Raw genomic sequence first — 14,841 nt, 5'->3', positions numbered from 1 at the left:
CCAGTTGAACCTGGCTTCGCCCTTCGTCATCTTATTCATCTTCAAAAATATTGAATACATCTTAGCTTACAGAAGCAGAGACATACGCTATAAAATCTTCGAGACACTAAATCGTCGAGACTCGTAAATGTGTTTTATTGTGGTAATTCGTATCACAAACAACCACTTGAATATATACGGTTCCCCGTAATACATTCAGAGCCTGGACCCTCTAATCCGATCAATCACTGATAGGATTATAGCCATCTAACAGCGGCTTTATCTAACAGCTTTGTTAAATTTACTATACGGTCGCGTTACGTGAAACCTGGATATTTAGATTTTTTTATTATTTAAAAACAGACAAAATTGTACGCTCATTTCTCTATTGTGAGGCGGTAAACCAATTCTGATTTTTGAAATGATACGAGGATCACGTACGATGGAACCCGCACGTTTTGTGGCTTATGTAAAAACCGAGAAGCCGCAGCGACTTAGTATCGAAAATGTTTTACTAAACGTTTGGATTGTGTTTTGTCAGACAGAATATGTTTATAGAATAAATAAAAAGTACGGGTGGTTAAAAGGTACTTTGGATATTTTTATTTAATACAAAATGACAGACACTAAAAATAAAAATAAAAAATAATTTCATTGAACCTTTTTTACTGGGAAAAAGAATAAAAGATAACAAGAACAGATCAAGGTCCATATTTGGTCATCGAAACAATTCAAAATTATTATGCATAACATATGTGGTAATTAAATTCATTGAGCATCGGATGTCGCGTCAAGACCTACTGCACTATAATTAGACCACGACTCAGATTGCTTACGCGTCGGTGCTGCACATATTTGCCCCATTTATTACGTTCAATGTGTTTATTGTTATGTAAATGTGTGCATGTATCCAAATGATATAGCACAATCAACTTTATAAGCATTGTGGCTTCTTTTTATTTCTGAAATCCCGTCTGTCATCGACACTAGTACGTATCGATTTCTTTTCGTTCATTTTCTCATCCAATGTACGATTCCATTCGTTCCCGTGACCTACAAATTATTGTAAGCGAGAGGTTACGATTCGTGAAATTTCAGTGAAGTTGAATGAAACCTTTCTAACGTTTAACAATAAAGGAAAACATATTCCACTCCATTTAAGGCCGCTTATAAACTCATACGTTCTCACACCCACACGCGTATATCCATGTAAATATAACTAACGTTAAGGGTATAAAAGCAATAAGCTTTTACGGAATGTGATATAATGTGCCACCCAAGAGTTTAGATTGAATCGGAATCCAAACAAAACTTAACGACGAATTTAATACATATGAATGAAGGTGCTAATCATTTTTATCACGCTACTCCATATCATGTTTTATCTATAGTGTTTTCTTAATAATGTCAAAACATTTTATGTCCACATCTTTAACTCAGGTGTATTTTATGACTCTGATTAGGTAAAATCTAGGGCACTGCCACCAACACTGGTCCGCCCACGTTTACTTATGTCAAATGACAAGAAAATAATTCACAAATTTTATCACACCATAAATTGATAATATCTACGCTCAGGACATTTTACATCAAAATAATTGTTTTTGAAAGAAATCTCTACTACTATGTACTTCTAAATTGCTTTAATAAATTTGTTATGAAACTGTTGGTACTTCCAAATCTAATCACTCTTAACGAACCGTGCTTTAAAACAAACTGAAGCCATATATGAGGCCACATACAGCGTTCACAGGATTTATTTCTTCTTCATGAATATCCGTATAGTTCAGTCTTATATTCCTATGAGCATTTTCTGCGAATTTCATTGTTCGCTAATGCGTAGCGACCTTGCATCTAGACCAGATGCGATAAGAGCGGCATGCGGCCAGCCAATGTAACTCAGCGGTGCATAAGATTAACAAGATAACGATCGTCAAAGTAATCACTGTTAGCACCACGTTAGCACACATCCTGGAACAACGCTAGCACGAAAACTTATTAACATGAAAAAGAAGGAAACTGAAATCTATGCCATGTAGGACATTTTTTGTAATAAAAATAACTTACCAATGCAGATTTTCTATATTTACTTATGTAAATTTTCAAAACCTGTCAATTATCATAATATTTTTCCTTTGTTAATTTAGAATTTGAAACGGGAACGTTCATGTTTAATTGGACCAAATGTGGATTACATTCTGTTTCTGATTAAGCCGTTTGTGTTTCACTAAATATGGCTTACGGTAAAGTGGATCATACTTCAAACAGTATTCGTTGAATATAAATGAAAATCTTTGTAGATAATATTAATGAGTACCATATTAGGATTTCAAAATTGAGACACATATCAAAAGAAAATACATACTTATTTTATATTCTTTATATTATTAGTCATCTAGATTTATACAATATTTGGTCAGGTTTTAAGAAAATGTACATGTTGTGTTTATTAAGCTAAAAACTATCATTATTTTAAACGAGTCATTTTTTTTCAGAATCTCTATAATCGTCTATGAACTATTTTGATAAATGCAGATAAGAAATGAGAAATATAATTTGTAAAATGTACATGACCTAATATTATAAAGGGGGATACAACATTAATAAGAATCATATAAAAATATATAATAGTAAATTGAAATTCTCTCCGAATCTCGGAACATAACATTTTTATTGCGCGCGACGTGAAGCTTAATGCATGTGATAGAGCTACGCAATAATTTTACTGGTTTACTTCTTCCATTATTCATTGCATGCTGTTAATTTGCACGTGTTTTCATTTTATATCAATTGATAAAAGTATAAGTAAATTTAAACGTAAGTGCACAATATGTTGTAGTCTTCACTTTTGCATGTTAACCAGTACATACATTCATTGTGATGACTCTATGAGTCGTGGACACGGTAACTAGGGTAATGATCGAGCGCTGTAAGAATTCAATGGTGCCATAAATCGAAATACACTATCGAGTCATCAATCGCGAAATAATGAACTGCTTTATTGTATGCACTAGGTGCAGTCGACAACTATGACTTCATACGCCTAATGAAAGGTTGGTCGAATAGGTAATGCGATCTAAATAGACCGATATACCTATTTATATCAAGTAAACACAGCTATTTTTAGAGCAGAGTTGTATTGGCACGAATATGGACCGAGATGTATTATCTGACATGGACAGTCAAGAAACTGTCACAACGATGTTTCTCGCAACGCATCGTTCTAGTATGCAAATAATAATAGTTTATAGCGGCACGATATATGCTTAAATGCCCTTCAGGGAACAACTTTTTAATCGCGATGTCATTATTCTTTAAATATCAAGGATTGATGTAAGAGCAGAACAGCAGGGATTTAATTATCCTGTGTCGATCCTATCACACTACAATACTTACCGAAATACCTATTATGTATTTTAAACCTTTTCTTTTTTTCCGAGAACTCGAAATACATTACAAAAGCCAGATTAGGAAATTGTTAGATGAAAGTTTTCCTGCTAGAAAATGTGATTCATGTAAAACAATGAACAAGCTATGCACAATATTTCTTCGAAGCCTTAAATGTCCGTCATAGGTTATTTGATTAATTTGCAGAACGAATCAACCGTGAAGTAATTCGCATGAATCATTTAAAGTAGCGAGATTTCATCTTCGCGTAATCGCAAATGATTTGCACGAATTAATACAGTGCAAATGGATTGTTAATACGAATAATAACGTAGCCAGAATAAAGCGCTTGGTATCTCTCATCCTTGACATAGAGCAGGCGTAAATAGATTAAGTTACATTAGCCAGGGCCCAGGTGTCAACCGATCATGCTACGCTCCTAGCATACATTTCACGTCTGCATTTGCATAAAATCAAGGGGAGAGAAAATTTATGTGAAAACATGACTCAGTGTGATATATTTTTAGCCGTACTATTTTATAATGGCTAGAGATTATCAGGTATGCGTTAACGGTCAAAGCATTTAGTTTGTTCGTGTATAGACCTAGATCAAATTTTGTAAACATATTTAGGCCAGGGGTATAAGTAAAATTGAATCCATAGAATCAATAATTATAGTAATAATCGATATAAAAATATCAACAAACAATTATTTAAAACATTACGGACAAATCGGTTTCAAACATGCATTCATGTGTATGGCAGTGGAATCATCACGTGAATATTCACAGATGATATAATAATAATTATATCTTAGACTAATTTACTGTACTTACAGTACATTCTTATCAACTGTTGACAGCATGACAGACAGCGTGGCCGTTCCGAACCACATACTGAATACGTAATGCAATAATAGAATACAAAAATACTTACGTAATAATATCGAGAAGGATAATTGTGTCAATGCGTTGCATTCATTTGTTTGTGCGCATCGTCTTATTCACCTCAATCAATGGTCAAAATATCGAATGCTCTCAATACTTAAATGAGGTGTCTGCTATCCAAATTGGGTCGAGGTCGTTTCCATTACGACCTAGAGCAACGTTATGATTTTGCCGGAATTAGATTCGCATATGAACAACAAAACGTAGGCTGGGAATTTTATGATGAATTTATAAATAAAAAAATATTTGAGGTTAAATTTTTAGGCGGAATTACCGCATCGTCTTAGCAATTTTGTAATTTTTTTTAATTGACATACAAGTTGATTGTAAATTTAACTAAATTAAACTTTTAATTACTTATGCTTAGTACTTATGTTAGATAATATTTATTTTCGATCGATCGATAATATGACGATCTGTTTTTATTAATTTATTAACAGCCAGGAAAGTCTGTAGTTTCACTTTGTAGGGACGGATATAGTTGCATCCTGTTATGGAGAAAGTAATAGATTTGATTGTTACCGATGTAGAAAGTTATCATTTTACTTCGATAACTTTTCCCATTATCACAGGAATTAAATAACTCTATCTGAAATCATATTTCTGTTTTTTTTTTTTGTGATAGAGCTAAAATTTCCAACTAAATAAATATTATAAAAAATAAATATCTTTATTCTAGATTCCTGTTTCAACAGTTATATTTTCTTTATCAATTGCAAGTTTTAATCCCTTTATAGAAAAATGAAAAATACAAATAACAATATGCGTCATGATTAAAATTTTTAATACGAAAAATTTTCACAAAACAATATTACCAATTTTAAAATATGGTCTATTAAAAGAGCCTTTCAGTACATAAACTAGAAAAAAGAAAAATATTAATATATGTAGAGAATTAATTGTAAGTATGTCTAAATTTATTGTACAATCTTATAAACAAGATGCATCTTGCAAATTGCAATGACTCCTCGTTTAAGAAAGCTTACTCATTTCTTAGCATCGTTCCAAGACAGAGATGTATTTTAATTGCGTTAAAAGGTACCTTTTAGGCCACTATAAATCCGGTTCAGTATATGCAAACGATATATGTTAACAATTGTTTGACAGAATAACGAAATGTTACACTCTCTTGTTAAATATGTGAAATCGTAAGCTATCACCATGTGAAGGGCTCGCAGTCTCTCTAATTTGTTTAGCAGTTAGCTAAGTAGAATACACCTTTACTATTCCTGAAGCGAAGCCAATTGGTTAAATTTTACCGGCTTTCAATTACTTTTAAGAATAAGCATGACAAAAGAGACTCTATTTACTAGGAACCGTTAAAAACGTGTAAGTAGACAAATTAAATATATTGCAGTTATTATTTTATATTTTATACTGCAATATATTTAATTTTGTTCGTAAGACGTAGCATACTGAATAAATAAAATCTCGTTATTGAAACCATTCGTAAATTTTTTTTTTTTTTTTGCCATCATATTAAGTCAGTCGTTCAATAAAAGGCGGCACTTGCAGGCGGGTCTCGGGAACAAAAGGTAATACGTCTTAAAATTGGCGTTCGGAACAGGTGAGGTCGCGTCACTCGCAGGCTAGCAGCATTCACTTTTCTTCGCCAACAGCATAAATAAATGACGAAGGCCACTGTTTTTATTTCCATGCCCACCTGGTTTTATGTGCGAGCGTATTTCAAATTGTTTCAAGCATTCTTTCATAACCCAAACTTCGTTTTAAAGACTCGTCCGATCGTAAATTTGTGTTTATGTCCACACATTTCAAATCCATCAATCCTAAATTTAGATGTTACGTAAACGTTCAGCGCTTGAGAACAATAAGTTCGCAATTTATTTGAAACTTAATATGGCTAAAACTGCATTTTTTCTAATGATCAAAGTTCAAACATTTATAAACACTTTACTTGTACTGTTGATTACTTGATTCTATTATATAAGTAGAAGTCATGTTCTTCATTTAGCTCTTTGAAGATAGTGCAATGCACTTTTCTCAGAACTATATAATACGTCAGTATTGTAACATTTTACAATACTTGTGCCTAATGATTATTATATAAGTGCAACAACAAGATCCATTGACGTCCGAAGTAACGCTTCATCACAACTAATTCAATTTGTCGTTGCACGATAATTTGTCGATGTCACTTTTAAACACTCTTTGCGGTGACTTTTTGTGCAGCTACCCCACAATCAATCACTGTATTAATCTACTTATATAGCTATAGAATTTATTTAAAACTTCTAACGTGGACGATTTCATACGCGTAAAAGAAATAGAATAAATACTTCTATAATAAATAAAAAAATATTTATTATTATTTATTATAATAATTATTATGTACTTCCAATTGATTTTTAATGTCATTAAAGAATGTGTTAAACAAGGAAATAGTTTGTAAATAGTGCCGTTCCTATAGATAATTTCGAGTAATTACAAATAGTTTAAACTCGCCGTCGGCGTGCTTGCGGTTTCATCTTGAAACGCGGATGTATGAGAATTCGATTAGTCTGTTATTATGTAACAGTTAATATGTATACCTACATCTACACACACGGTCAGTAATGGTTTATTGACTTGACAGCGCGCCCGGTTCGTTAAATGTTTGATTTATGACCAAAGACAATGCGACAAGAGACGTGTATATTTACGATTGTTTTGGTTACATACAATAATGTATAAAAACCTATTATTACATACGACGGTAAATTAACAGTATATTTAACATAACAATGTTAAATAGCTTTATTTAGAAGTTTACTTTGTAACTTTTGAATAGAATATTTAGCTAATTATTTCTTTAACAGCTAGTTTAATGCAAAGTTACCAAGTACATTGGATAAATTTTCTATATTAAGGTGTAATTTATAAATAAGTGTTTCATGAAGTATAATAATTATTGGAAGATATTTAATTCTCCAAACTGCAGCGTAACAACCAGTCTTTTACTACCTAAAGCCATAATAGATACAACGATTGCGGGCTTATACGTTGATGTTATCATTATTATCTTTTAAGGTCTAATACGGCCATGTAACCTAAAAGTAAGTAGCGGTACGTTCAATTCCCAGACACATCGATCAATATGTATAGGGGGTCGATAAATCAGCATCAGATCACTGAACAAGTGGACAACCTTGATTATTCAGGCTTGACACTGCGATGACTCAAACTGCATTAACGCTGATCTACCCAACGGCTTGAAACATAAATTTCATAATTGCAGATGCGTAGACAATTCACGAAAAAGAGAGCCTCGGCACCCATGAATAATGCATGCACAAAGAAACGATTCCTTCAGTAGATATAGGGAACTTAGCCACGATATGGCACAATTTTATTTCTCTTTGCCTAGTGTGTCTCCAGTCTCAGGGTGAGCCGCTTCCAAGATAACGAATAAATAAAACTCTCCTTTGTGTTTCAACGTTGTTGCCTAAAGGTAACGTTTCCTACAACTGACGACATTGAATTGTTGATAGGTTGAACCAAAATAACTTTTGCGTTTTGACCACAAAACAGGAAATACTTTAATGAATAATGCTCATCGTTGTGAACAAAATCATGTAAATTACATTCTTTTATATAAAAAAAAGTATCAGTCAATTAATTATTTATCAATCGTGGGCGTGAGAATGATCGTACTTCGTAGTAAATTACTGGAATACCGCAATATATGTACTAAAAATAAATTGTAATGAATCATCATGGCTCATTCAGTAGTAGCTCGGAGTGACGCAGCTTTATGACCCGCACAGGGACGATAAAGGCAATTTCTACGAAATTAAATACTATATGATACCCTACAGGCCTCGCCGCCTTGGTAATGTCCAAGGGATAATGTATATGATACGATATTTGACAGATTAAGGAGTACTTCAGAAAGTGTTCACATAAATCTACGTTTCGCTGTGAGTCAATTTTTCAAACGAATTTTATGATATTTTTATTTTGCTGTTATGCTGACTAATTGTGTCGAATACTATTTTAGGTTGACATTTATTTATCAGTTGATTATTTATTAATCTAAAAAAGATCAGTTCGATGTATTTTTTATCTTATTAATAAATAATTACGTACTGCCTCCATTTTTGTGTCCTCAACTTCGATTAACTATGGAATTTTGACATTGATTTATGTGAATACATTTAATGGTAGGAAACTTATATTAATTTTATTGCCCCACGCAATCAGATTCGCTCGCTTTACACGTTTTTTAGAACATTATTAGTATTCATATTTAAATAAAAAATACAAATATACAAATACTGTTTACAAATATTGTTACAAATATTACAAATATTGTTACAATACAAATATTGTTTTTAAATCATTCTATTAATCTTTTTCATGGTCTTCATTTGCATAATGTCAAATAATATTTTATTTGTTCTGATATTTTCTTAAATTAAATTGGTAGATACTTTTTCACCATTCAGTTAATGAAAGAAAAAAAAATAACTGGATTTCTGGATAATGGTCTTAAAAAATACCTCAGATAATAAACCTCGGCATCGATTATCTCGTATTTTCTTTATTGGCTACTACATTAATTACTTCTTATCCAATACAAACTTCTCATGTAGCATGTTATAGTTAGCAAAAATGACTATCTAGTTTACTGTTACTAGTATATCGAAGATAATTGGAAAGGCTGCAGCTTGCAGGCCGCGAAAGTTGACCTTGCTGGTGCAGTGTGAGATTAACGGCATTCGCATCCACTACTTTCGCTCACAAATCTACCCTCCTAGAGCCAGACACGATGTACCTATTAAGCGAACAGTTATCCAGAATATGAACTTAAATCTTAACCAGTGTTTATGCAGCCGCTTACCGATAAATTAAAGCGGCTTGTGCCCTATGTTGTGGAAAATTGTTATTAAAGGAACAATACTTTTGCTTTGCGTGTGGATATTGTTGGAATACGCCTTCAGTGAGAGGTTTCTATTCTTTATTGTTACAATTAATTAAGTATTAAATTTAACCGACTTCAAAAAAAGGAGGAGGTCCTCAATTCGGTCGGTATATTTTTTTTATTTTTTATTGTAGAGTTACCTACATATAATATTATGTAGGTATACTATTCTATTTCATGTTTTCAACGTAAATTGGGAGTGTAAGGGATATTTATATCACAATAAGCCGGTAGCTAATTTAGAAAGTAAGTGGAAATATTTACCTATGCATGTGAACCTTCGTACTTCTGTACATTGCACGAGGCTACTTGCACGAAACATCCAGAGAGATGGTATTTTATAGACAAATTATTTGCATTACCCTAACATGAGTCAGTACAAGTCATACATATTAATAGAACATTACTCGTGAATGTTAATTGCACGTATTTGTCTCAATATTTCAAACGTGTTACGTCGTGAGGTTTATAAGCCGTATATCTATTATCATCAACTCACAACTTCAATTATTATTAGCGGTTGTTATAGATGTAAAAAGTATGTTAAAATTGTTGGTCACGTTAAAATTATATGTGTTTGTTGGGAATCAATACATCAGCGTATCAATTTCATTATACAGCAAGCTGTAGTGATGTGATTGATGGTTGGTTGATGTACGTCTCACACGTCTATACATTATACATCATATAATTTCACCAAGCAAAATTGGCTAGATTTATTGCACACTTATGCGATATTATTTAAAACTTGCTCACCATTTATTTAAAATAATTTTTTTTTTTAATTGTGTAAACACGGTACCAAATATATTAAAACTGTGAAATTTAAGTATTTTTAACAGCATGTTCTTTTTTTATAAATCAGTTAGTTTAAAGGTAAGTTTATATATTTTTAATTAAAATATAAACTTGCGACGCGATAAATAAAACTATGGATTAACAAGGTTTTTATGTAAGTGTAGATATTATAGCAAATATTACTCTTAAAATTTAAAACCTTCGAATACGTCATTATAAAAGTGATACGATCAATTTGCCCTTACATATAATAGCATATTATTAGAGTAATAGTTATGAAAGTTCTTACGTGCGTGGGCGGTCAAGTTCGCTTGTAATATGTTGTTGGGAACAAGAGGTCAGATCTCAAAGGTTCACCGCCTTATAGAGAAAAGAAGAACCACAATGACTCACTAAAGTTACTTCGACTAACACATTGTTTGTCCGCATTTTCCGCTAACTAACGCAGGATATTTTTGAATGCGGTTGATAGCAAAAAATTAGTAGCGTTTAAAACCGGTGGCTCAAATGTCAACAAGTGAGTACGTTTGTTATTTTACAGTCGATGGACGGTGCACATTCTAAAATAAACTCATTGCTGTCTATGTTTGTACATTGCAACATTAGTTAAATACATTTAATTCATTGAAGATATCTTTCTCTCGGTGGATTATTTCGGTGGCGTGTCGTGATCGTGAAATTTTATTGTTTTTGCTGTGTATAAACCCGATTATCAACAGAGCTTCAGAAATCGACCCACATCGTAATACAGAACTACGTGAGTTGGCCGCACACCAAGTGCACTCATAATATTTCTCATGGCTTCACCAAACATCGTGCGAAACGGACAAATTTATGTATTTACTTTTGTAAACTTTCGGCTTGCGGAATCAAAATCGTACGTGCAGATTTTATATACAAGTACTTTGATTCGATTTTGGATATTTCGTGAAAACACACCATTTCAAGCTGCCAAGTTTCTAAAAGGTTTTAAACAAGAATGTACATTTTGTTTTTGAGGTTCTAACGTCTGAACTCTGAAGTAACATTGATAACGTTAAATATATTCAATGGAGCCAGCCGCTTGCCACCGTCGATAGATAATATTGTAATGAGACCCACATCGCCATTTTCGATATTTAAATTCCATTATTACTTAAAAATTGGAAGATATGCAATCATTAAATACATGAATAAATATTTAATAATATGAAATATATTGAAACATGTGTTAAAAAAGAAACAAAATTGTTTTTGACAGCAACGTTCATTAATTTAATTAAAAATATATTTAATATACCTACTGGATAAAATTGACACAACACATTAATTACTCTAAGATCCCATTAATTTGCCTCAAGGAATGGGCATTATTTGTTCCAAAGCATTAATGGCTAAATCTCAAAGTGAAGAGGAAAACAGAAACAGCGTGTTCACGCCCACACAGCAATTAGTAGAACCACTTGTAAACAAACCACTCATTAGATTGAATACCAGTCATGTAGACATAAGTCTGGGTTACGTTCAAATCAATGTCGGAATATTAGATAGAATAGAAATTGATTCAATAGCTTGCTGCACTTTAAATTAACTAAAGTTTTATTTTGCGTAAATCAAAATATGGGAGTTAACGAAATGGGTGTAGAACTTGTATAGTTTGCGGTAAGCTGTAGTGGATTTTTTTAATACGTAATTTTTGGATTCAGGAAACGGAAAAAATGCGTAAAATATCACCTTAGTACATAGTCAAATAACTTTTTATTAATTGGATTCAAAATATAATTTAAAGCTTGTAGGTAAAGATACATTTAGTTCTTTAAAATTTTGCCATAATATTAGCTATACTTTCTACTATATTACTGAGTAGCATGTAATTTAGAGAACCATGCATCATAAATTTCATCGTTTACTTTCATAGCGGTTTGACTGTCATAATGTTAGGGTTTATTATGAACCCGAATAATAGTGTGAAAGTTTAGATCTATAACTTTTATCACAAATATTATCGTGAACGTACTTGATACTTACGGGATAAGTACCTAGCCTCATTTATCTTCTACATCATGAAAGACTTTCTTGTAAAATAAACTTTAAATATTTCTGCCGGCTTAAATATGCTCTATAAGTATAACCCTCTTATATGCGCATGCGTCACTGTCATGTTTTGCACTATAATCTCAATCAGGCTTTAAAGATCTATGCTATAACAAAATTTTTTGTACCGTAAAAAAAACTTAACAATAATATCGTGAAACACAAAATGTTGCCAAACGCAGTGAATATTGTTAATCTTAATGTTAAACACAGAAATAATTGCCCATTGCCAATTAAAAAAGTAATTTTTACCCGACTGAGTTTAAAGAGCTTATTTTTAATTAGGTACATATTTTAAACATAAATCGACTGTTTTACGAACGCATTTAACATACTTTATGTTGTTGCATTTATCTGAATATTTTATGTGCCTTCCGTTGTTTTATATGAGGATTTAATATTATTGATATTATAAAAATAAAACAGAAATTGTAAAAATTATCATTCATAATAATTCATATTGGTAAATTGATTTTACTAGATATAATATTCACTGCATAATTATGTAAATGACGTATAATAAAAACGTGTCTGGATGTAATTGCAAAGAACATCAATTCAGACAATCTGATGCAGCTAAAAATTATGCGAGTCTTAACAACTTGCACTACAAGGATTTATTTTTAAATAATTTAATAACATGCGAACAATTTCTCGTACAATGCGAATAGCGAATAATACGAACAAGGCTTGCACTAATTGCATACTTTAGGTACTACATTTTATACGAATCTACACTAATATTATAAAGCTGAACAATTTGTTTGTTTGAGCGCGCTAATCTCGGGAACTACTGGTCCGATTTGAAAATTTCTTTCGGTGTTAGATAGCCCATTTATTGAGGAAGGCTATAGGCTATATATCATCCCGCTAAGACCAATAGGAGCGGGTGAGCAATGCGGGTGAAACCGCGAAGCACAGCTAGTACGTTATACGTATATTTCGACTCTATTTTAAGCATAATTTTCCAACAATTCCTTTTTAATTATTACTCATTGCTTTTATGTTCAGGATGTTTTAAAATCAAACATATTATTAATGTCAGTATCTTAATTTATTGCATATTTGACAGCGTATAAAATAAATACAATCTTAACATACTTTCCAGAGGGATTTCGGTCTCATGACGCAAATGCACTTTCGCTCTTACCCAACTTTAAATGAGTCTTTTATCGTTTTATACGACTGTCATTTAAATAACACCTGGCCGTGCACCTTATATCCATCAGTGAAACACATAAAAAAATAATGAATATGCTTGTTTAAAGTGATTAAAACTTTAAGATATGCGCCGGCGCTACAACATCTTTAAAGCATAGCAATGCGCGATTCATATCAATTTCAACAAATGCTATAGATAATATAAGTTATAAGAAAATAAAATATCATCATGTTAACGAGTTTGTCAACCTTAACTTTTCATTTAAATAGATTATTTTGTGTAAAAAATATCTTATTTGTCTATTTAATTAAATATTTAATTGATAGCCATTTGTAGATTCTTTATACATAGATAAAATCGTTATTTCTCAGAAGAAGTTTTTACGCTGCCTCGTTTTGTATGTGGGTTATAAGCGCATTGTATTTCAATACTGTATACACAAATGAATACGAGTAGATTACAAAGATTGATTAATGTTAAGCGATTTAATTGATACGTCACGAATCCGACATATCAGCGATAGAATATTTATAACATCCGTCAGGTATTCCGACACCATCGATGCGATCAAATCGTTAGCACTTTATTTATCTTCCGAACTATTTGGATTCCATTTTTTTTATTAAACAACTAGGTATCACAATCGGAAGAAGTTTCTTTAATAGTAGGCAACTTTTATCCAGTATATAAAAGCTATACGTATATATTATAATACATTTTTTATTGATTTTAAAATGTCTTTATATTTGTAAGTTCAAATATTTATTTTAAATATTTATAATACCAAATATACGGCGAATAGTATAGAGCATTTTATCATCAATTGAAGAATTTATGAGCACATTTGAGGAAATAATTAAAATAATTCTGTAAACGGAAGCTTAATATGATTTTACAACCACAAATTACCTACCTACTACCTACTCATCTCATTCAACAAGTCTCTGTGTAGTTTAAGGAAATACATATCGATTCAATATAATATCAAATACCTAATCATTTTATGCAATTAAATAATAAATGGATCAATCTTGTTCGTATTAAGTTTATATTGTTCAAATGAACACATTTAGAGTACAATATAATAATGCATTCAGGATGTTCATGGGATTGCCACGTTTTTGTAGTGCATCTCATATGTTTGTATTATACAGAGTAGATGATTTTTATGCTATAATAAGGAAGAAAATTTTTTCAATTAGGGATAGAATTAATAAAAATGATAATAGTATTTTAAAAGTTCTCAATAATGTACATAATTTTATCAACAAAAAATGGCTTGTAACTCTTAAATCTAAAAATAAGTATATGTAGTTTTACTAACACTAGAATAAGTACTACTAACAATATATGGGCAATGCTGCCTGATACAAATAAAGAAATAAAATAAAATAAAATAAAATAAAAATGAAAAATATTTTCTATATTAATATTTTATTGATAAATATTTTTCCTTGGAAATATACAACTAGGAAATTCTTATCAGCTTTAGAAAATATTCAAAGAACATATTATATTTATGAGAATTAAACTTAAGGATAAAATATTCAATTCTGTTTGCACACACATTTTAT

At 31.4% G+C, this 14,841-nt stretch overlaps 2 protein-coding genes across 3 annotated transcripts in view; one reads left to right on the top strand and one right to left on the bottom strand.

The window, feature by feature from the left end:
* Nucleotides 1-14,841, bottom strand: part of Syn (synapsin) — a 60,727-nt gene that overhangs the window by 26,663 nt on the left and 19,223 nt on the right. The gene's annotated exons all lie outside the window — the stretch shown is intronic.
* The window catches only part of Timp (Tissue inhibitor of metalloproteases), a 32,593-nt gene that overhangs the window by 10,242 nt on the left and 7,510 nt on the right, over nucleotides 1-14,841 (top strand). The window contains exon 1 of one of the 2 annotated variants that reach the window (XM_090107004.1): nucleotides 11,590-11,673. The exons of the other annotated variant lie outside the window; for it this stretch is intronic. The gene's annotated coding sequence lies outside the window, so the exon portion shown is untranslated. Of the gene's footprint in view, nucleotides 1-11,589; nucleotides 11,674-14,841 lie in introns of those variants that run through there. 2 annotated transcript variants of the gene reach the window in all.

This window comes from Colias eurytheme, chromosome 11 (assembly GCF_061535395.1).
Source record: "Colias eurytheme isolate Ceu_HAF_F1 chromosome 11, ilColEury1 Martin Lab GWU primary, whole genome shotgun sequence".
In the NCBI taxonomy this organism is placed as follows: Eukaryota; Metazoa; Arthropoda; class Insecta; order Lepidoptera; family Pieridae; genus Colias; species Colias eurytheme.
Note: the sequence above shows the minus strand (reverse complement) of the source record. Positions and strands in the feature narration are given on the sequence as shown.